Genomic DNA, 22,280 nt, shown 5'->3' on the forward strand with positions numbered 1-22,280 from the left:
GCGAGGCACCACTAAGGTGCCTTTAGTGAGGCTCTTGCCTTTACAGCCTAGGTGAGCAAGGTGACTGCCTTAAGCCATGAAAAGGCGCTAAGGTGAGAGCCTCAGTGTTTTTAATATTAATATATATATATATATATATATATTTATATATATCTATATATATATATTTCAAGTTTTAAATTTTGAATAGAAGGTTGTTGTAAAACCTTTATTATTATTATTCTTTTTTTGATCAGGAATGTAAGAAGTTTTATTAGAAAAAATCAACCAAGTACGCTGGAAGTGTACTAGAATAGCACAAATCAAGAGCCCAGATTCATCATTAGATTATTAATAACTTAAAAAAGCATGTTAGAAAACCTATTGTTAGATAAATTATTTTACAAGAGTTTTTTTTTTGTAAAACTTATTGTTAGATTAATTAATTTCTAGTAGAAGCTTGTTATAAAACCTATTCTTAGAATAACTAATAGAGCCTAAACCATGTTAATCCTATTTTGAAATCATTTGGCAGACCTAATTTTTCAAGCAACACATTTAAAAACACTTTATTATAATATTTCAATACACTAGGAACATATGATTTAAGTTATATATGTATAATAAAAATATTTAGACTTTTTCATCAAAAAAAATATTTAGACTTTGGTGCCTCGCTTTACTCGGGCTAATGCATTTTTGTTGCCTCACGCCTCAAGTAAAACAAGGCCTTGGCACCTTAAGGCCGCCTTTTACTTTTGACTACCTTGTCTTAGACATAGTTATAAGTCAGTTTTTTGACCATATTAAAACAACATATTTGGCAATTCATAAATGAACTTTTTGGACAGGTCTTATTGAGAAGGATTTGAATTTAAATTTTTAGTTTAAATGACTAGAAAAGATTATGAAATGGTTTTTTTTTTTTTTCCTTCTAATGATGAAATTAATAGATGGATTTGAGCTTTATTAATATGTGGATTTGAAATGATCATGCATAAGATGTCATTTCAAATCTGTTAGGTTCTAAAGACTCAAGTATTTATACATTTAGAACTCTAATGTGTATTGTTGGCAAACCATGATCAAAACAATGTGTTTAGAAGTGTTTTAGTCTTGCTCAAAGTTGTATATTTTATGAAAAGTTGGAATCGAGCTAATGCAGAAAGTATTATGCATTTCGGCCTGGCTTGATCGATCGAAGCTTAGGCTCGATCGATTGAATCTCGTGCAGAATGTTTTTTTCTCCAGATTTCCAACTCAGCCCTAGTTGTTTAAAATGTTTTAGGGTTTTTTAATTTGTCCTAAATATAAAAGGTAAACTCTAGCCACGTTTTAGTGTTGCTCATATTGTTGTTTGTGTAAATCTCTTGTGAGATCTAGAGGAGCTTTCCTTTACACAAACTTAAGGTTTTCAAGGAGAAGATTTTATCTACACCTTGATAATCAACTCGGTTGCTACCATTGAAGTTTAAAGAAAACACAAGCGGGTGTGCTTGTATCTGGTGGTGAATCCAAGAAAGAAGGATTTCGTGGATTCGGAGCTTGCACGTGGTTATGTCAGTAAGTTCTATTGGTTGGTAGCAATAAGAAGTCGAGCGTGGGGGCTTGTAAGTCTTATTCTATGAACTTCGATTCTTTCAAGATAGTGAATTCAAGTTTACATTAAGGATAGTTAGGTCAAATCCTCCCCAAGTTTTTACTGGTTTGGTTTCCTAGGTGATCATATCTTGTGTTATTTATCTTTCCGCTGCTTTGCATGATATGATCTTTGTGATTGTGATAACCTAGAAATTGGACTAAGTAACAACTTGGCTAATTACCTAGGTTAAATCAATTGTGTTTTAAGGGGTCTAAAAAACTATCAAAATCTATAATATTACAAGTGTTATTGTTTGAGCAAAATCTTAAAAGCTCAAATCATCAGTATGGTAAGATTTATATTAGCGTTTGCTCTTCAATCAAATGATTTTAAATCCTTGAATACAATGTGTGGGGACCAGTTAGTTAGGAGGTATTATTAAGGTTGTACGAATTGGGCCTATGGCCCAATCCGAGGACATTAATTAATCCGAGAATGGCCAAATGAGGTTATAATGAGAATGGTATAAAGAGAAAAATAAAGATAGTACGAGATAAGCTCAATACACGTCCAAGGAGAAAAGCCATCTCGGGAACAAGGATCCAAAGTCAGTAAGAGTGTCATATCACCCTAGACTTTCTTCAAAGTTACATCACAACTAGGAGTTGGACGTTGGACAAGGAGTAAGTAAAGGGAGGCAATAAATATCTTCAAAAGCTGCTATCTCTACATTAAATGCTTTTCAACTAACTTTCTGGCCGCATTAATATGGAGGTGATACCTGAATAGTGATCAAGCAGCCTTACAGCTACTATTTGATGGTTCTAGGAGGTGTTGGATGGGACAAAAAGGAGCTCCTAGAATCCAACCTACACATGTATTGTCACACCCCAAACCCGATACCCGGATTTGTGACCATGACCGACATGCTAATATCAAGCCTAAACCTAATATTAACCAACTTAACTTTTTGAAAAATTTTATAAAAGCTTTCCTCTTTCTTTAAATCCTTGTTTCTTTACTTAAATTATATAACCTTTCACTTGACATTTAGAACATCTTCACTGTACTCGAAATATAACATAATCCACCAATCATTTAATTTTCACACTTTCACATAATACATCTCTTAATACTTTAAGGTATACAATTTTCCTTAAATCCTAAAATACACAATACAATAAAGCTAAACATCAAATTACTAATTTAGGATCTATACATATAAAACTAAAACCAGCTCCTTCCAAACTTGACTAAGGTTCTCTCTGCTCCAAAATAAAACCTACTAATTGAAAGAGTGGAAGGGGTGAGCTACACAGCTTAGTAAAGGTAAGATATATGAGAATTTAATAAGGATGCATGTAAATCAAATCATTTCATTCTATGAATATTCGAATAGGAGAACAACTTTTCATGCATAGTATTTTATACTATTCATAATAATAACTTATACGCTCTTCATAGAAAATAATTGTTCTCCTTTTTCTTATCAGGTTATTATTACCAAAACCTTTCGGATTAAACTTCTTTCATTTCCTACAAAGTCACCCTATATATATATATATATATATATTCTTATTACAAAATAATTATTTTAACTTAAATCAGATAATCGGCAACTTTGTATTAAACTAGAAACATCTTGAATAATAAGAAAACTTTTCTTTATAAACTTCTTCTCATAAAATACTATATCTTTCATGGTCAAAAAACTTAACGTTTTATAAAAACAGATATCTGATAACTTTTAAACATAAACTTGTACTTTCATCAGAAGCTTTATCTTTATAGCACAACAGAATTTCAGAAACTTTTACCTTTAATGAACAGCTTTCTTTTCATCAGAAACTTCTTCTTTTCATGGGAGCTTTTAACTTTTCACAATGCATTTAACAAAATCATTCTCTCATGATTAATAACATAATATAGCTGTTCATAAATAACTTATTGGTTAGCCCATATCTGATAAGTCTGTACTTATTTGGGAGGCTTCTAGCACCACGGTGCTAGGCATCCAGCATTCCCCACAATGCCAGGTATTCCCAAAATCATATCATAATACATATCTTCCAACCATGGGGGTAGGTTGGCTTCCCTCACAAGTTGGCCGTAACCAACAAGGGGCGGGTACAGCAGAGCCAGTCCCACTTAATGGTCAATCATATAACATTTTCCATGGAAAGCTAGTAATTAACCCCTACTGACAGAGTTCAGATCACTAGAGGATATAGCCCGAAAAGCTTTCATACTTATACATCATACTGAAATTTCTTATTTTGCATAACATTTCATAATAATAGCATTTCCATTCTTTTCTTTAAACATCATCTTCGTGAAAATCAGTAATGGCATCAATATGCTTAAATCATATACATAAGGTTTCGAAATCTCACGAACATATCTTTGTCAGAATAATAATTATATGTCATATCTCCAATCAAAAACCTTTTAATGCATAGTATACTTTAAAATAACCTCATGACTTAACAAATATCCATATAACTTATCCCTTACCTGAAAGTAGAGGAATCGAAAGCCTAAAGTCGAAGGAGCGTAGACTTGGATACTGGTAACACCTAAACCAAATATCAAAGCTTATTACTATCCATAATTCCTTATCATAAACTTCACATTCATCTCAAATCCTATCTCTTAGAATCAAGGAAATCCTAATCCCACCTCAACGAGGTTCCCATAAACAAAAATACATTTATCAACAACAAGTACAAAATCCTAGAGAAACCAACATTCTTATATTAATCTCATATCTTTAGAAGAGCTAAATTTATTTCAAAAGTTGCTTTGAGGTTAGGGCAATAATGCATGCATAAATATAAAATCTTTTAAGCATGGTCATGTAACTATATACATTCATATGGTAACATACAACACGTCGGGCAAAACAGCTTCATAAATACAACCGTTGCATGGTTTAGAACCCCTTCCTTTGAATACTAAACCATAAAACAAGTTACACAAAAATTAATCTATGATTGAGACATACCAAAAGATAAGCATATTAAATTATAGCTCAAAACACTCACCCTAACTTGCGAATTAAATCCACAAAGTCAGGTGTAGCATATGCTGTTCACTGCTCATTTCAGCAGCGTATGCTCCATTTGTAAAATACAAACGGGCTGCCTGCACACATCCAATTGTCATGAAATTTTACATAACTGCTCCCATGAATGTCCAGTATAAACCATAAAAATTTCGGAGTCAAATCATAAACTCATGATTTATTAAAAAACACGCAAGACAGCATACTCAAATCTGTCCTGACAGAATTTCATGTAACTTATAAATTAAACCATTATTTTTATATTAATCCAAATGCTGTGAGACCAATTCAATAACAACCACAAGTGTCTTAGGTTTCATAGGAATTATCCCTAGCATCCAAATTCACTATATGCAATTTAATACATAATTTATCATGTATAAATACAGAATCTGTCACAGTGACAGCTTTGCAACGTTTTTCTCGTAAAATCACAAACAATTATCAAACAATGGTATTTTCATATGGGGATTTTTATACACTCATTAGACATGTTGTAAAACACTTACATATAGTCATTTAACCATTTATAGCAAAATACACACAACCAAAAATCCCAGCAGCAGCATCAAAATACCTATCCTAATTTTTTCTTACTTAATCATATACAGTTCTTAATTAGTAAAAACCCTAACCTACCTTCAACAAATCACCAACACAGCTTCAAAGCTTCTTAAAACGGCACATATATGTATATGTATATATATATATAGACTTACATGAAAGGATTTCCCTTTCCTAGTGGCTGGACCAGAAAGTATGAGAGGTAGAGAGCTTGAGAGAGTTGAAAGAAGCTTCCTTCTTGCTGCTGGACTTGTAGGTGTGAAAGGGAGAAAATAATTGAAAGCTTTTCCTTCTTTTTGTGTTGGACCCGTAGGAATGAAAGAGGGAGAGAGTTCTTGATTGTTGTAGGTTCTTTGAAGGAGTCAAATATGAGATAAGATGGACACTTATCTTTCTTTTGGTGTGTGTGTGAACCCTTGGACTCAAGAGAAAGACTCAAGGGAGCTTCCTAGCACTTTCCTTAAGAGAAAAAGAGACAAAAGTGAAGTGAGAATTCAGATTTTGCAGGGACCCGTTGGAAATGAGAGATTCTTGGATGTTCTATTTGTTTGAGGAAGTCAAGGAAGAGGTGAGGTGGAGCTTGGTGATTGCATGGCCAAGTCTTGGTCTATGGGGTTTGTCATCATGCATGGTTCTTTGGCTTTACATGTGTTGAATTTCAATTGATTGCATGTGGGTGGAATTTCCACTATAATATCTCATGCATCATACATAGTTAAAACACCAACAACTATATATATATATATATATCTCATAACTTAACCACTTAATATAGTTGTGTACATAATTAGTGTGTGTGTGTATATATATATATATATATATAATACAAATGGCCATTCAATTATTTATAATCTTTACAATTCTTATTCCATGGCATTATAAAATAATATGTTTATTAAATACTCTTATATTAATTTTAGAAAGTAAGTGGCTTAAAAATAATAATTAACCACTCAAACACATAGTTTAATTATAAAATTGGGTCGGGATATTACATGTATGGTAGGGATAACACCAAGATTGTAATATATAGCACGGGAAGGTGACCTAATAGGGGGATCAAGAAAAATCATAAAATCTAGGCAATAACATTTTGGATTCTTGTAACTGTGTTCATCAACAAGATATTATAAGATAAGCATCTCAGGCTGTGCCGAGGACAGATTTTTTTACTACTTGTGCTTAACAATCTTAATTCAGCAACTTTTATGGTCCATCTTTTAGAGTAGAACTAGTTCTTTTACCCACGTTCTGTAAATTCATTGTTTGGGCTTATTGGGCTTAAACCCAATCCCATACTGGGTCTAATCCAAATACTTTCCTCACACAATGAAACTAAACAATACTGAGCAAAAGGAAATACAGTTTAATAATGTAAAACCAAAAGCATCCCCACATCTAGGCAAAGGCGCACTCTTCTTTTTTGACAAGTAATAAATTTATTGATGTGAAGGAACTGCCCTGTATATACAGGATGTATACATAAGATAGGCTAAAGAGTTACAAAATGTGTATCACAATTGAAACAAAAGAATCTATGAGATCTACAATAGAAGATATATCATTTGGACTTAATACACATGACTATTCAAATAGCCTAAAGCACCCTTTACTAGAAATATAATTAAAGAGAGAGATATAATTATAATTAATATAAGCACAGAAAAAATTTGAAACAAAAATGACTATGTATCGTGTAGGGATATTGGGCCCAGGAGCTCACTATCTATGTATACATTGGGCCTGGGGCCCAATCCGAGGACGTAAAGTTGTCCATTGAGGAGTAAACGTTGTCAAGGGAGTCTGTGTTAGTAATTGGAGAAGTTAATTTTTGTTCATAGGGGCCCAAGAGGATGGGTCGAGGATGAATACCTCCTCAGCTAATCAAAGCCGAAGTCAGAAGAGTTGGTCTGTCGTCCAGGGGAGCACTCTAGGAAAGTTCTGTTGATACGAATAAGTATTATAAGAACACAGGATAGGGAGGAATTCTAAAATATCTAAGGAGAAAGCTGCTACTGTCACATTGAATGCTCTGTAGCTAACTTTCTGGCTACATTAATATGGAGAAAACTTCTGAATAGTGCTGCATTGGCTACCCCAACACGCAGAGGGCTTGAGAGGGTATCTGATGGAACAACCACTCAAGTAGTGGCTTAGATGGTCAACAAGTGGCGGGCCAAGATCGTCTAAAAAGAACTATATAATGAAAGAGACTCTTCATAAAGAAGGGATTGAGAAATCAAGAGAAAAACACTGTAGCCATTAAGAACTGACTTTGTAATCACACTTGAAAGAAATATATATAAGAACTGGTCTCCTCAGACTGTGCCTAGGACGATTTTCTTTAGCTTAAATCAGTTTGTCTTCCTTTTCCTATCACTTGAATCCATTATATTTGTTGTCCAACTCGTTAAAACCCAGTTTTCCAACCCACTCTCTACAAATTCATTATTTTGGGCTTTTTGGGCTTGAGTCCATCCATCTTTTAGGCTAAGGTACTCCAATCGGGTCCTTACATATAGGATAAGCTTTTCAAGCAGTACATACTTGATGTCATTCTTTCCATTTGAGAAAAAAGCTACTTCCAAGGAGTTCAAAAATGTGATCTCGCATTTCATCATTTGTCACAAGTAAACTCTTGACTTTTACAGCAGCATACATCCAATACCTGAATTATATAACCCTTCATTAATAAAAAAGAAAGTGATATAAGGCCAATATACACAAGCTGTTGAAAACTGACTTGAGTCCTAATTCATACATTCAAAATCAAAATGACATAAAAATGGATGTGGTGGTTTAAGGGTAAATACCAATCATCATTGGAACTAGTTGGTGTCGTATAAAGAATGCCGTTATCCATCCACTCCTTTACCAGCTTTCTTTGGGAAAGGGAAGGATTTTCCAGAAGTGCTTAAAGACGTTTGTTATGCACGACAACCAGCGGCCATTTGTTTCCACTCCAATTATACAATTCTTTCACAACAACAACAAGTTGCTCTATTGCAATTTGCAGGACATAAACATTAATTAAAGATACAAAAATCAGTGGTTAGATAGAAAGAGAAGAGGGGGAAGAGGGGGAGGGAGGAAATCAACACAAATAGAATGTATAACCAAAGAGAAACTGAATCCACCATCTGCAAAATTTTGTTGGTAGAGCCCAATATTTGCTCCATCCACTATATATTCAAAATCTCCATGTTTTTTCCAGCCAAACCTTGAATAGGATATTTCAGTGGAGAAAGAGTATTAGCAAAAAGTTAGAAGAAATACAAAGTATAAAAGACTTTAATAATTTGTTTTTGAGCAGATAAAGTGAAATATTAAACCTTTCATATACCATATCAAAGATTAGGTGGTCCATGAGGTTAGAAGCATAACAAGCAATAAAACCCTGTACACCTACATTAACTAGTCAATGAGTTAACAATTAGCCAAACCATTGGAACCAGACACTAGTTCTATCATGCTGTCCAAAACAGACTCAACCAGTAATATTCTAATTAATCTGAAAATCAGAACCAATAATCAATTTGGTGACAGAAGCAATAAATCAAACCCATTTCAATTCTTCTAATTCTACATAAATATATACAAATAACATTCCACAAAAACAAACATTCGAAGTAGCCATATCTAAAATGCTTCAAAAAAACATAACAAAATTGGAAACACACACACACACACACACCGGAAACTCACTAAAGTTGGCCTTAACCTCACTTTCCAAAGCCAATGCAGCCACGGATTGCGCAAACCTCTCAGTCTCAGCATCATCAATGTCCACACACGCCGACTGCTCCCTACATCCACCACACTGCTCGGCCGAATCCACATTGGCTCTCCCAATCACCCTTCCGAATCCACCCTAAACCATGCCACCCTCCCCCGTTTTTCTCCACCACCTTTTCGACTCCCTCCACGTCCCAATTCACCTCTCCCACCTCTCTAGCCTTCTCACCACAAAACTAATCCTCAATAGCCGTCGCCGTGGTCAAATCCCCAACACTCCTCACCACATTCCTCAACTTATGCAGATACCCATAAACCCTTTCTCCATTCCCAGTCTCCGAGCTCACTTTCAACAAAGCCGCAAGCTCCGGCTCCTCTAAACTAACCCCAACTTTACCCATGTGTTCCTCCAACTCATAACTCTGCCTCCAAATTCTCAAAAATAAAAAATTGATTGATTAATTTTTGAGTTCTGTACATTTTAGTATATGCTATTTTATGTGTGAACTGCAAAAAATATTTTTTTGAGATATGATGGTGAATTTTTATATTATTGAGATCTATATTGTAAAGTCTTAACTGATTGTGCTTGAAGTGTTTGCATGTATCTGTTTATGGGTCACAAAGTGTTAAGTTTGTTTATATTGAAAGAGAGAATATTCATGTTCATATGTATCCTTAGCGCTTTTTTTTTTTTTTTTTTTTTTTTTTTTTTTTTTTTTTTTCAGATTTGTGTTTTTCTAGTTTTTCCCACCTCTTAAATTTTCCCAAAATTATTTTTCCCAAAACTTGTGTTATTTTCCTTATTTTTATAGGGGAAGAAAGCTGTTTTTAAAACCTATGTTGTTCTTAGGGGAGATGTTGCTCTTCATAGGGGGAGTTGCCTCTATTTTCTATAGAGCTGAACTCTTTAGTGTTCCATTGGTTCTCTATTTTCAATTGTTCTTTGTTGTGTATGTTTACTGTTTACCTTATGATTGGATTGTCTTTGTCAATACATAACAAAAAGGGGAATAAATAGATGAAATTTGGGAATCATGTTGATTTGGTAATTTTTTTATTTATTTAGGGGGAGATGAAAGTGTTTTTTTGAAAAGGGGAGAAAATAAATGTTTTTTTTTTTTTTTTTTTTGTATCTAACTTAGGGGGAGAGTTAGTTTACATATTTGTTATTTGTTGTTATTACATATCTATTATTTGCTTTTGGTTTCATATTTGTTGGTATTTATTGTTTATCTACCTTTATTTCCACACATGCAATGATGTGCTCTTTTGAGTATTTTAGGAAAGACAGGTACATTTTGATCAAGATCTTCTGCATCTTCTTACAACTTCTAGGTTAGGAGTCTGAGATTGGGATTTGTGATGTATTTGGGCATTTTATTGTATATGGGCATTATGTTGTATGTATGTTTTGTCACGGATTGCTAAAGGGGGAGATTGTTAGGTTTTGAGTTTGCAGTGTTGGCAAACCATGACAAAAAGTAAGTATTATTGAGTTAGAATGGTGTACTTTCAAGTCCAAGACAAAAAAACTCTAGTTCAGGATGAAAAAAGTGAGTTGCAATCTGGTTCTCTCAATTGCTGTTTGATTCCTCTCAATTGATCGGAAGTTGCATATCAGCAAAAAATCAACAAATGTAAAAAGCTCATAACTTGTCCGTTTGAAGTCCAAATTGCAATTCGTTTTTTCTAGTTTTTAAAGGACATTATAAGCTAAACCTAGATGAGGTTTTTGGAGGGTTTTATAGAGAAAAAAGTGCCTCTTGTGCCTTCAATTGTAGATCTAGGGTTTTTGTACCCAAAGCTCTCTAAAGTCTTCTATTGAAAATATTCCTTGAAGAATCTCAAAATCCAATGTTGAAAAAGTTGCTGCTACAAGATCAACAAGTGAAGGTGATTTGAAACCTTTGAGTGGGATCTTAAAGTCACAAGCAAGGGTGCTAGTGTTGCTGTAAATCTAAGGAGAGAAGGAGTCTGTGAATTCGAAGCTTGCACATGGTCTTGTTAGTAAGTTACTACATGAGGTAGAAATAGATTTAGGGTTAAATTTTTGTAAAAACTTTGATTCTCTTATAATGGATTTACTTTACCTTGAGGATACCTAGGTCAAATCTTCCCCAGGTTTTTACCTTGAAACGATTAGTTTCATCAGTTTTCCTAGGTCATCATATCGTGGTGTTATTTACTTTCTGCATTTGTGCATGATATGATATATACTTGTTTAACCTAGATCTGAATAATAAACCTAATAATCAACTTCGTTAATTAATTAGATTAAACAATTTGGTTTAAGAGGTCTAAACGAACAAACAATTTTGACTAAAATAATCATTTGGCCCGACATGTACATATAATTTTACTTAATAATCATTAATGTGGGGGTAGAAATGGCAAAGGAATAAAACACTTTATGAGTTGTTAAATTCAACATGTAGCAACCTTTGTAATCATTTTTAATTTTGAGAGCACCTTTGTATAATTAATAATGTCTTGTTAATAAGCACAGCTTTAAAAACTAGACTGAACTAATCGATTCAACCAAGAATCAGGCATCAGTTCAGTTTGGCAAAATGCCCAAAACTGGTATAAAACTGGTAAAAAGCAATAAAAAATCAGGTACCATAGTCAAAATTGGTTCTTTAACTGTATTAGTTTTTAAAACCATGCTAATAAGTAAAGTTGTAAATAAGCTAAGTTGTTTATGTTTGTTTTTACAACAAATATGTTAAGTTCAAGACTAAGTTTAAACTTGACTATTAAATGAGTTTTAGCAAAATAATGTGTTTGTGAACAAACTCGTAAATAAGAAGCATAATTTAACTATATATGATATTATATATATATATATATATATATATATTCTTAATTGAAAAGATAGTGATATAGATAGACTTGAGATGAGAATATATAAGTTTATAATAGATTATAATATAATATCAAATAATTATTAATAGTTTATTGATAATATAAACATACCATTTGTTGTATAAATTCATAAATTTGTAAAGTGATAAACAAATTTAATCATAATATTATTATGAATAAGAAAATCAAGAAGCTAATGAACAAACTCATGCCTGTTCAACAAAAAATTAAGTGAATCAAATTTGAACATATAATTTTGTTTGATGATGAGCTCAAGCTCAATTTGTGTTTGAAATAAAATTAAATAAACAAGTTTGAATTTTCAATACTCGTTTACAATCCTATCTATAAGTCCTTGATGGTATATATACGATCCAACTCCCTAGGTAAGTAAGCATTCAAATCTAACAAAATTTTACTAACAACTAATTTATTATCGAAAAACTAACAAACAACTAGTAAGTACCAATTTTTATTGACCTAGACAACTTGGTACAGCCATGTAAATTAGGCACCGAGATAATGTCAACTTGATGGTTTGTGGTCCAACTCGCTTACTATACTTCAATTGAGTGACCATTTATCATCGAAAATTTTCCCAAATTGGGGCTAATCTCCAACCACCTAGGTACAAAATTTAATCTACAAACGGCTAGATTTGGAAATTGTTGGATAAATTGATGAAACTCCTTTAAGTTCATGGCATTCTGTAACAATGCAATTAATTATGAATACCTAAAAAAGTAAAGAAACATGAGAGGAAGATGCATGGGATTAATTGCAACTTAATACAGGGACAAAGCTAGAACTTGGAGTTAGGGGGCGGCTTTGCTGCTTGTTGTGTTTAGCTATTCCGGCATTTGACTCTACTACTTAACCACTAAGAATTGTTGTTTAAAACTTTTTAAAGGGCCAGGTTGTTTGTTTTGTGTAAAATAGGTTGATTGAGCTTAATTTTTTTTATCTTTATTATTGGTAATTTTTGTTGTTGGACTAAATTTTTTGGGCTAGTATATTTTGTTTTAGATTAAATCTATCAATTTTTTTGTGACCTTTAAAGGGTGACAAATGCTAAAATTACAAAAATTTTACAAGTTGCTAATGTGGTGGGTTATTAGTGATAAGTAAAAAGTGATGCAAGTGTGCGAATCAATCAGAATTTGCTACCTCAATAGTTTGTGAAAATATTGTAAAAAAGTTTGTGACTATAACATTACTCTTAAAAGAATTGATGGCATTGTTAAGGGAGGGCAATGTGTAATTTTATTGAACAAAATTGCTAGCTGTCATGTATGCATTAGCCCAATTGTAACTGGAAGGGAAAAAATTATCTTCCTTTCTCTCTCCAGTATGTCTTATATTGTGAACGTTTGAGAGGTTGAATATGTTAAACCCACCAACTTGTAACAAAGTGGTTTCAGAGAGAAAATGTGTGGTACGAAAAGTAATTGCCAAGTTTTCTGGACATACCAAATAAAACTTCGATAACTCGGCTGTTTATGTGGATAGACTTACTCATATTCCAAGATGCATAGGAGATAATGGAAAACGTTATATAGACTATAGAGTTCCAGGAATTTTTTTTTTTTTTTATTGACTCCAAATAAAAAAACAATCATTGCTAATGCTGATCTATTTGGTTTTTAATGAAACCACGTTTGAGAAATTTGTATGTAACTTTGTCTAATCAAGCATTAGAAATCAGTCCTTCATAACTCTCTCAAAGGAGTTGATAGTTTGATCAAAGTTCCCCTTTGATTTCTTGTTACATTTTAAAAATAAAAATAAAAATCGAAAATATTTAATCTACAACAAATTATCTAAATTTGAAGATTAGATTATAAAATGAGAAGGTATTAGACACCCATTCTGCTTGACTAAGTCGGTCTTTTAGGAGATAGGTCATTATATATGCCATACATTGAACAATCTATCACATCATAGCATACCAAAAATTATAAGACTTTTATCATTTCATTATTTCATATGAATAAGATTTTTTAGAGCATCATTTTTGCATATTCGAACCATATATATATATGTATGTATATTTTTGACAAATGAGGATATTCAGACCTCTTCGAGTATTTGACTATTCCCTCAAGTGTATGCAATTTCTCGTCCTACATGCACTAAATTATTATAGGGAGGAATCTCATGGGAGTGGCCCTAAGATGTTGGTGAAAGGTTTTGAACTTAGGATTTCATGGATATCATAAGGACTTAGAAACCATTAAGTCCTATTTTAAAGGTACATGATCACAATTTCATTCATCTATTAGCTCCAAAGCAAATTTCAGTTAGTTTAATTAGTAAAGTCTCTTGTCGTTAAATAAGGGATCGGTGGTTCAATTCTCACCTACACTAAAAACCAATTAAAGTCCTTATCTGATGATAAATAGCAATCACCGATTAACCGAGAGCGGAAAATTAAATGTAGAAATTTAAAACCAAGGTTTTATTTGTTTATTTTTTTGCTAAAAAAAAAAAAAAAAAAAAAAACCCAAGGTTTTAGATATTTATCAGCTCCCTAAAATGACATGATTTCCCTCTTATGCACGATTAACTCCCTAAAATGCTTTCTCTCTCAAAAAAAAAAAAAAAAAAAAAAAAAAAAAAAAAAACTCCCTAAAATGCTCAATTAATTGTTTGCCATGATTTCGGTTGGTCATGTCCACTATCATTAATTTTTTACGATTCATTTCAATTACTGTTTTAAAGCGTTGAATACATGTACCCCACCAGGCCCACCTTTATCTTTTTTGGGCTAAATACTGAATACCTGCATTGCCGTTACCTTAAAGTAAAAGGGAAATGCTAAAACCATACTTTGTTAAATAATTCTAGAGATATAAACGATTTTATAAAAAAATATACAATTTATTGATGTGGTGAGTGATTATTGGTAGATAAAAAATGTGATATTAATAATGGACTTAAATGAAAACCAATAAGAGGTTGACCACATCAACATTTTATAAAAATGTTATAAAATAGTTTGTATCTATAGTATTACTCTTCTTTGTTAACTACCTAAATTAATTGTTTGTCATGGTTTCGGATAAACTATAAATGGCTGATGTGATTTCCCTCGTATGCACTATTAACTCCCTAAAATTCTATTTCAGCACCAATAAAAAAATAAAAAATAAAAAAATCCCTAAAATTCTATTAATTGTTTGCCAAACAAATCTGGAGATTAAAGGTGGTTTCTAACAAGGTCCACTCTTTGCCCGCATGGCTAAGGGAGAGTGTGGTGGTCGCTCCTTGGCCCAATGGGTCCAGAAAAGGCACAATTATGGCTCGCTCTCCCCCCAAAAAAAAAAACCAACGTACACTTTAGGATTTATTTAGACCAAAGATGGACTCAGGTGGGGCCCAAAGAGGCCCCGGTCCCCCTGGTCCAATTCTTTTTATTTTTAGTCATTCTATTTTTCATTATATAGTTGGGCTCCTTTCTCTCCGATTAGTCTAACTAGTTTAATCTAAATAGGAGCTCTCCAACCTAAAAACTTAACAAAAATAATAAAAATATTCACAATGGTAATTGTATTTTAGTAAAAAGAACAAAAAAAATCATATGTTATTGTAGAAGCTAAAGGCTAAAGTTATATTTTTTACAACTACAGTAAACTGGTATAAATACCAATTAATTGTAGTAAGTTGTTAAAAATAAAATACAATATTTTATTAAGATTATATTTCTTTCTTCAATTAGAAACCTCAAATTCTCTCTCTTATTATTTTAATGAGTTGTTTATATTATTTTGAAGTGATAAAAAAAAGAATATTTGATATTGAGTGTATTGTAAAGTGAGGTGGTAAAATAGATAAAATAGTTTTTTTTAGCACTTGTAAATTCTCTAACTTCAAAAAAAAAAAAAAAATCCTAACCAGGCCTATTTTTTTATTTTTTTTAAACTTTTTTTTTTGTTTGTCTTTGTTGGTAAATAATTGCATCTTAATGTATTTAGAAACAACAATTTTATGTATTTATAATTTTTTTTAATATGATATGGATGTCTATTTGAAGTTTATTTATTTATTTTTTTATACTCTGGTCCCCGCTAGCTTAAAATCCTAAGATTGTATTTTACACAATGTTTGGGGTCCTGCTAGATGAGCTCTCTACTCTAGTAACCATATGGTTTGGGGTCAAGCTAGCTCTCTACTTGAGTAGGGTGATTTAGGAATGAAAACTGTCCCCGCATAGGGCTCTAGGCTAACGATCCGAATTTTTAGGATAGAGAAATACTATGTTCATAACAAATTTTAAATGGTAGGTACGTTGTTATTGATTGTTATAGGTGGGCAAAAAAATAATTTAAATTGTAGATTCAAATTATAACCTTCTCCCCTCTCCCCATGTGTGTGTGTTAAAAAATACTTAGTATTCTTAAAAAAAAAAGAAAAAAGAATCAATAACAATTAATCACATATGATTTGTTGTAAAAATGTTGTAGACATACATTTCTCTTTAACATAACAAGGCCACATTGGTGTTGTTGTTGTTGTTGTTTTTTTTTTTTTTTTTTTTTTTTTTTTTTTTTTTTTTTTTTAAGTTGTGTTTGGATGAAAGATTGAATATATTTAAGTAATGGACAAAAAGGAAATAAAAAGAAATGAATGGAATGAAATTAAATAATCTTATTTGGATGTTTTAAAATAAATGATTGGATTTAATGAAATGTAACTAATCTTGTTTGAGTTACATAGAAAAATGAAATGAAATCATTATCTACCAATATTACTATTATACCTATATTTGAAAATAAATGGTCGAATGTATAGAAGACTAGGAGTATTTTGGAAGTTTAAATCAAAATTTTTCATAAATTCAAATTCTATTCCTTTCGATTTCTCCCAATTTTGGCATGATCAAAATTTGAGGTTTTGAGGGAAAATGGAGGTATGAGCATTCCCTCTGACCCATTCTATGCTCTCCCACTTAATTTACATAGTAATATCAATCTTGGGTCTTCTTCAAAGCTGATAAAAGATATTCTTTGATTACATTATATCTATATTTTTAGAGTAGCAAAGCAATTGGAGAAAAATAGTTTAAAAGAGAAAGCTTCAAGTCCAATTCCAATTGTGACTAAAGCACTTAATGAAGATCAAAATCAAGTTGCGCCCTCCTCCTCCTCCTCCAACAAATCAATTAATACCAATCTCTCTCTCTCTCTCTCTCTCTCTCTCTCAAAATTTAAAAAAAAAAAAAAAAAATTGGGTTTAACTTTAATTGTAATTTTTTCTATTTTTTTTTTTCCCTATAAGGGTAACTTGCAAATTACACTCTTAAAGTTTCGAGGTGTTTGGATTTTACACCCTGAAATTTCATAATTTAGATTTTACCCCTGAAGTTTGGGAGTATTTGGATTTTATATCCCAATGTTTCAAAATTTGGATTTTACTCCCTAAATTTTGGGGGTATTTGGATTTTATACCTCTAAATTCTAAAATTTCAGGGTATAAAATTCAAACATCCTCAAATTTTGGAGAGTAAAATCCAAACACTTATAAAATTTAGGGGGTAAAATCTAAAATTTGAAACGTTAGGGTGTAAAATCCAAACATCCTAAAACTTTAGGGGTTATGGTGGGTTTATATGGAGGCACCCCTCCACTAATCACAACTCGCCACATGGGAGAGTTGTGGCACAAGTTGTGCCACAAGTTATGGCACCTGCATTAGTCCCCCATTTATTGCCTTTTCTTTGCTTCTTTCTCATTTGTCTTTTCTTTATTCTCTCTCTTACGTAACAATGTTCTATTTTTTTTATAGGCGAAAACTACATTTTCGTCCCTACATTTTCACTCAATTTTCACTTTGGTCCCTATCTTTTATTTTCACTGCTTTTAGTCCCTATTTAGAAAAATGCCAAGTCATCCAAGGTTCATTTGAAGGAGGAAACGATGACGTTCAAGACTATATTTGGGTTTGTGTTTTGTGTTTGTTTTCATGTTTAATTTCTTGTTCATGTTTACTTTGATGTGGATCTATAGTTTAATTTTCTGGATTTGTGATTTTTGGATTTTAATTTTGTGTTCTTGCTTGTTCTTGTTCAAGACACACCTAGATCTCAATTAATGTGATTTTTTTATTTTTATTTCTGTTTTTAATTTTTTTTTATTTAGTTAAAATTAATAAATTAATTTTTCAAATTTAGATGCTGACGTGGCATTTTTTAATGCCAAAATAAAATTTATTATTATTATTTTAATAGTTCCATTTGCCACATAGGACTTTGCCGTTAGGACATTGACAGAAAGAATTAAAATGGATGGTGTGGGGACATAAGGCCTAGTGACATACATCCACCTTTCCTACTGGGCCTGAGGCCGAGGCCGAGGCCCAGAATCGTATATAAGGAAGACAGTGGTAAATCATTTCGACCCAGAAAACCGTGTCGAGGACAACGCTGTCCTCGATTAGCAAAGGCTGAGGTGGAAGAAAATTGATTTATCGATAGAGACAATCTTCCAAAGCATCCCAAGGAAAAGATAAGTACAAAAAGTAAGCACACTAGAGCATGACGGTAGAGCAATTCCAGGAAAGACTGCTGCCTCCACATTAAATGCTCCACAACTAACACTCTGGCCGCATTAATGTGGAAATGATACCTGAGCAGTGACTTTTTAGACTCATAACTACCACCTAAGAACTTTGGGAGGAGATTGATGTGAAAGGGCCAACAACATCAGATCCGACCTGCATGTGTACGGTGAAGATGAAGAGGGAAAGTAGTATATAAAGAAGAAGAAGCTCTGAGGAAAAGGATCGGAAAATCGAACCAGAAGATACATTGTAGTGATCTGAGCCAACTTTGTAACCATTACCATTGTCACAGAAGACATATATAAGAAAAAGCTCCTCGGTCCAGTGCCGAGGATTGAATTGTTCGCTCAAGTCCACATTTGTTTCACTTGTTCATTCTTCAAATCATCTCTAACTGTTGTTGCATTCATTAAAGCCCAATTCTCCTATCCATTCTCTACAAATTTATTGTATTGGGCTTGATGGGCTTGAATTCACTTATCCCTTAGGAATAGTACTCAAATCTGGTCCCTACAGATGGCATTTTTCTAAATAGGGACTAAAAGCGGTGAAAATAAAATATAGGGACCAAAGTGAAAATCGCGTGAAAATGTAGGGACAAAAATGTGGTTTTTGCCTTTTATATATTTGTTTTCTCTTTCTCTAAAAATTAAAAGCTAAAGAACTTTATCAAGTTATCATTCATTTTCCTCTACAGGCACTATAATTTTTTATTTTAAATATATTTTGACTATAAAATATATAAGATATTCTATTAATTGATATATATAATAAATAATATGGGGTGTATATATATATATATATATATATTTAAAAGAAATGGTATACATTTGGTTATGAATTTTGAATTTTGATTTGTGGTATCTATGATTTGCGTAATGATTTTGATTTTGAGTAATTTTTAAAAAATGTTGTTTGACAACTTGCGATTTGTAGATTTGTGTTTAATTTATAATTTCATACAATTAAACAATGTCTTTTTTTTGAATTGATAATTTTATGTTGTATGAGAATATATATATATATATATACACACACACATAATTTTTGAAGAACCCTAAAATATCTTGAAACGGTACATCGAAATAGGTCGATATCGAAATATTCCATTCTACTGGACAAACCTAAATGGGGTACGGAACAATATTCATAACATTGCTATTAAGAGCTTCCTATCCTACAAGCGGTGTAGGATTGAAGGATAATTAGCGAAGGTGGCTAGGTTATTGTATCCAGGAGGCGGCATACACAATGTTTAGTCTATTATATCGAAAATCCCGTAGACGCTTATATCGTCTCAAGATAGTGATTTGGTCCACGCTTCAACTCCACTATCTAAAACATTTATGAATTGATGGTAATTTGCTTCTAATGTTATGAGATTAATTTAAAGTATCATCGAGGTAATATCTCTCTACTATTCTCTAATTTTATGGTATATTCTAATTTATGTGAATTTTATCATTTTTTTTTATTTTTTATTTTTTATTTTTTTTTTTTGCTGAATGTGAATTTTATCATTTATATGATATCTTGAATGTAATGAAATTCAATTTATTTATTAATTATTGTTATTAGGATTAACATAATGTATACCTATACATATACAATAGAGAAGCAATCAAACAATCGGCAAGGCATTAATGGTTACATATACATATACAATACAATATTTGTTTGAATTTCAACCTTTATAGGCATTAATACCTATACTATACATATACAATCCAGTTACTCAAACGAATTTCTCTTCTCACAAGTACGTAGCCACCTTTGTAACTATTAATGCATTGCCTATTGTTTATAGAGCAACCTTTATAGATAAACAAATTTTTATTCTCACAGTATGTAGCTACCTTTGTAGGGTTTGGCTTAATTACCTATGGTATTTTTTTTAATTAGAATCTCTTTTTATTTTAATGAGAAATTGCCACATTACCCACTAACTAAATAAAATATGAAGATTAAAACTTACTATCACTTGCTATTGTGTATTTAAAACAAAAGAAGACTTTCAGTAAAAAAATACTGAAAGTAAGTCAAACTCACATTTGTAACCATTAATGCCTTGCCAATTGCCATAACCATAAGCCAAACCAACCTTCTTTTTTTTTTTTTTTTTAATTTATAATTTTTATAATTTCTTATTCTTGGCCACGTACGCCTTGAAATCTAACTTGTGTTAACAACCAGATTATAACAATTAAGAAGCATTGGTAGGCACCGATTTCTATATCCATAAGTAGTGTAGTCCAACTCCTACTAGCTTTCACCTTATTTCTTTGTTTCATTCTTCTTTTTTCTTTACTTCTTTTTATTTTTAATTATCAGAACTAACGAGTCAGCAATGAAGTTTTGGTAAACCCCACATTGGGCAAATCTCCTTGGCGGTTATATTTAACATATAGTTTTATATATGAGTTCTGATGGCAATTAGCTTAATTTGTAAACCCTTTTGCAAGAGATCTAGAATTTGAACCCTGCCTACACAAAAAATTAGTTGGTATCTTAGCATGATAATAAAAATAATCATTATAAAGTGAACGTCATAAGTTTTATTAATGCCTTGCCAATTGCCATAACTATAACCAGTTAGCCTTGATTTGTTTTGGGCTATTTTAGCGTATATGATCAAACTTGGCCTGCTTCATCTTGGTCACATACTCCCTGAAAATCTAACTTATACAAACGACCAGATTATAATAATTAGGTTCAGTACCGACCTCTCTATCCATATGTACTGTACGTAAACACTGATGGTTTGTTTTAATTTATTTGTTGAATAAACACTGATGGTTTGTGGTCCAACTAGCTTCCTACTTATTTATGTATTTCTTTTTCTTTTTTATTTTTATTTATAAAAAATACTCTACTGGGCAATTTAGCAATGAAATTTTGGAAGACACTGCATTGGGCTAATCTCCAACCACCTTGGTGCGAATATATTTATCATACGAGTTTTATTTATGTGTGTCAATTAATTGCCAATTAGTTCAATTTGTAAAGTCTCATTTTTGTTGAATAAAATATTTGAAATTCAAACTCTATTTACACTAAAAATTGATTGGTGTTTTAGCCTAATGATAAAAGCAATTTAATCTTTAATTATCAAGGAGTAGATACCATAAATTAAACTTCTATAGTATTTATAAGAATAAAAAAATAATACAAAACATATTTCTATTATTTTTCCTTTAATAAGTTGTGTTTGGATGAAAAATTTTAGAAATTATTTTGGACAATATGTATTTGGCAATTCTATATAAAGCAAGGCAACTTTGAATTTAGAAGTCATCCACTTCTTGCTTTGAGATCATCATCATCATCTACTCTCTCCCTTTCTCATTTCTTCTCTAATGGAGTTGGAAGGTATATGTTAGTTTCTAAGACTTTTGGAACTAAATGATTAGAACTTCACTTTGTATATGTTGGCAAACCATAATCAAAACAATGAGTCTAGGTTTAGACTTGCTCAAATTTTATTTGTTATAGTTTGAATCGAGTTGAATGCAGAAACTTACTGTGCAATATTGCAAAGCTCGATTGATCGAACGTAAGACTTGATCGATCGAGAATCGTATCTGCAGAATTTGAATTAAGCCCAAATAGTAGTTCAAGCCCACTAAGGATTAAGGTTTTAGATCTACTTCTCCTAGTATATAAAGGAAACCCTAAGCACATTTTTATAAAGGCTTTTTAGAGAGAGATTAGAGTGCATCTTGTGTAGATTTGGGGTTTTGTACCCAAAAGCTCTCTAAGGTCTTTGTTGAGTTGTGTGTTAAATCTTTTGTGAGATCTAGAGGTGTTTACTTTCATACACACACATAGAGCTATCAAGATCAAGATTTGCATAAAGAACTTGATGGTGGTTTCAGTTGCTGCAGAAAAGAACTTTCAAGAAGATCCAAAACTTTTGAGTGGAGTCTTAAA

General features: G+C 32.0%; 1 protein-coding gene and 1 long non-coding RNA gene across 3 annotated transcripts in view; one reads left to right on the plus strand and one right to left on the minus strand.

The window, feature by feature from the left end:
• LOC115979679 (alcohol-forming fatty acyl-CoA reductase-like) overlaps window positions 1–22,280 on the plus strand; it is an 86,624-nt gene that overhangs the window by 10,289 nt on the left and 54,055 nt on the right. The gene's annotated exons all lie outside the window — the stretch shown is intronic.
• On the minus strand, window positions 2,640–5,687 carry LOC115979707. Of its 2 annotated transcripts, none has more exons than XR_004089161.1 (3): window positions 5,345–5,687; window positions 4,076–4,137; window positions 2,640–2,843 (listed from the first exon to the last, which is right to left on the minus strand). It is a non-coding gene; the product is annotated as an uncharacterized LOC115979707 (long non-coding RNA). The 2 variants fall into 2 exon arrangements; XR_004089160.1 differs by having other exon boundaries at window positions 2,640–2,846.

The sequence above is a fragment of the Quercus lobata genome, chromosome 1 (assembly GCF_001633185.2).
Source record: "Quercus lobata isolate SW786 chromosome 1, ValleyOak3.0 Primary Assembly, whole genome shotgun sequence".
NCBI classification, from domain to species: domain Eukaryota; kingdom Viridiplantae; phylum Streptophyta; class Magnoliopsida; order Fagales; family Fagaceae; genus Quercus; species Quercus lobata.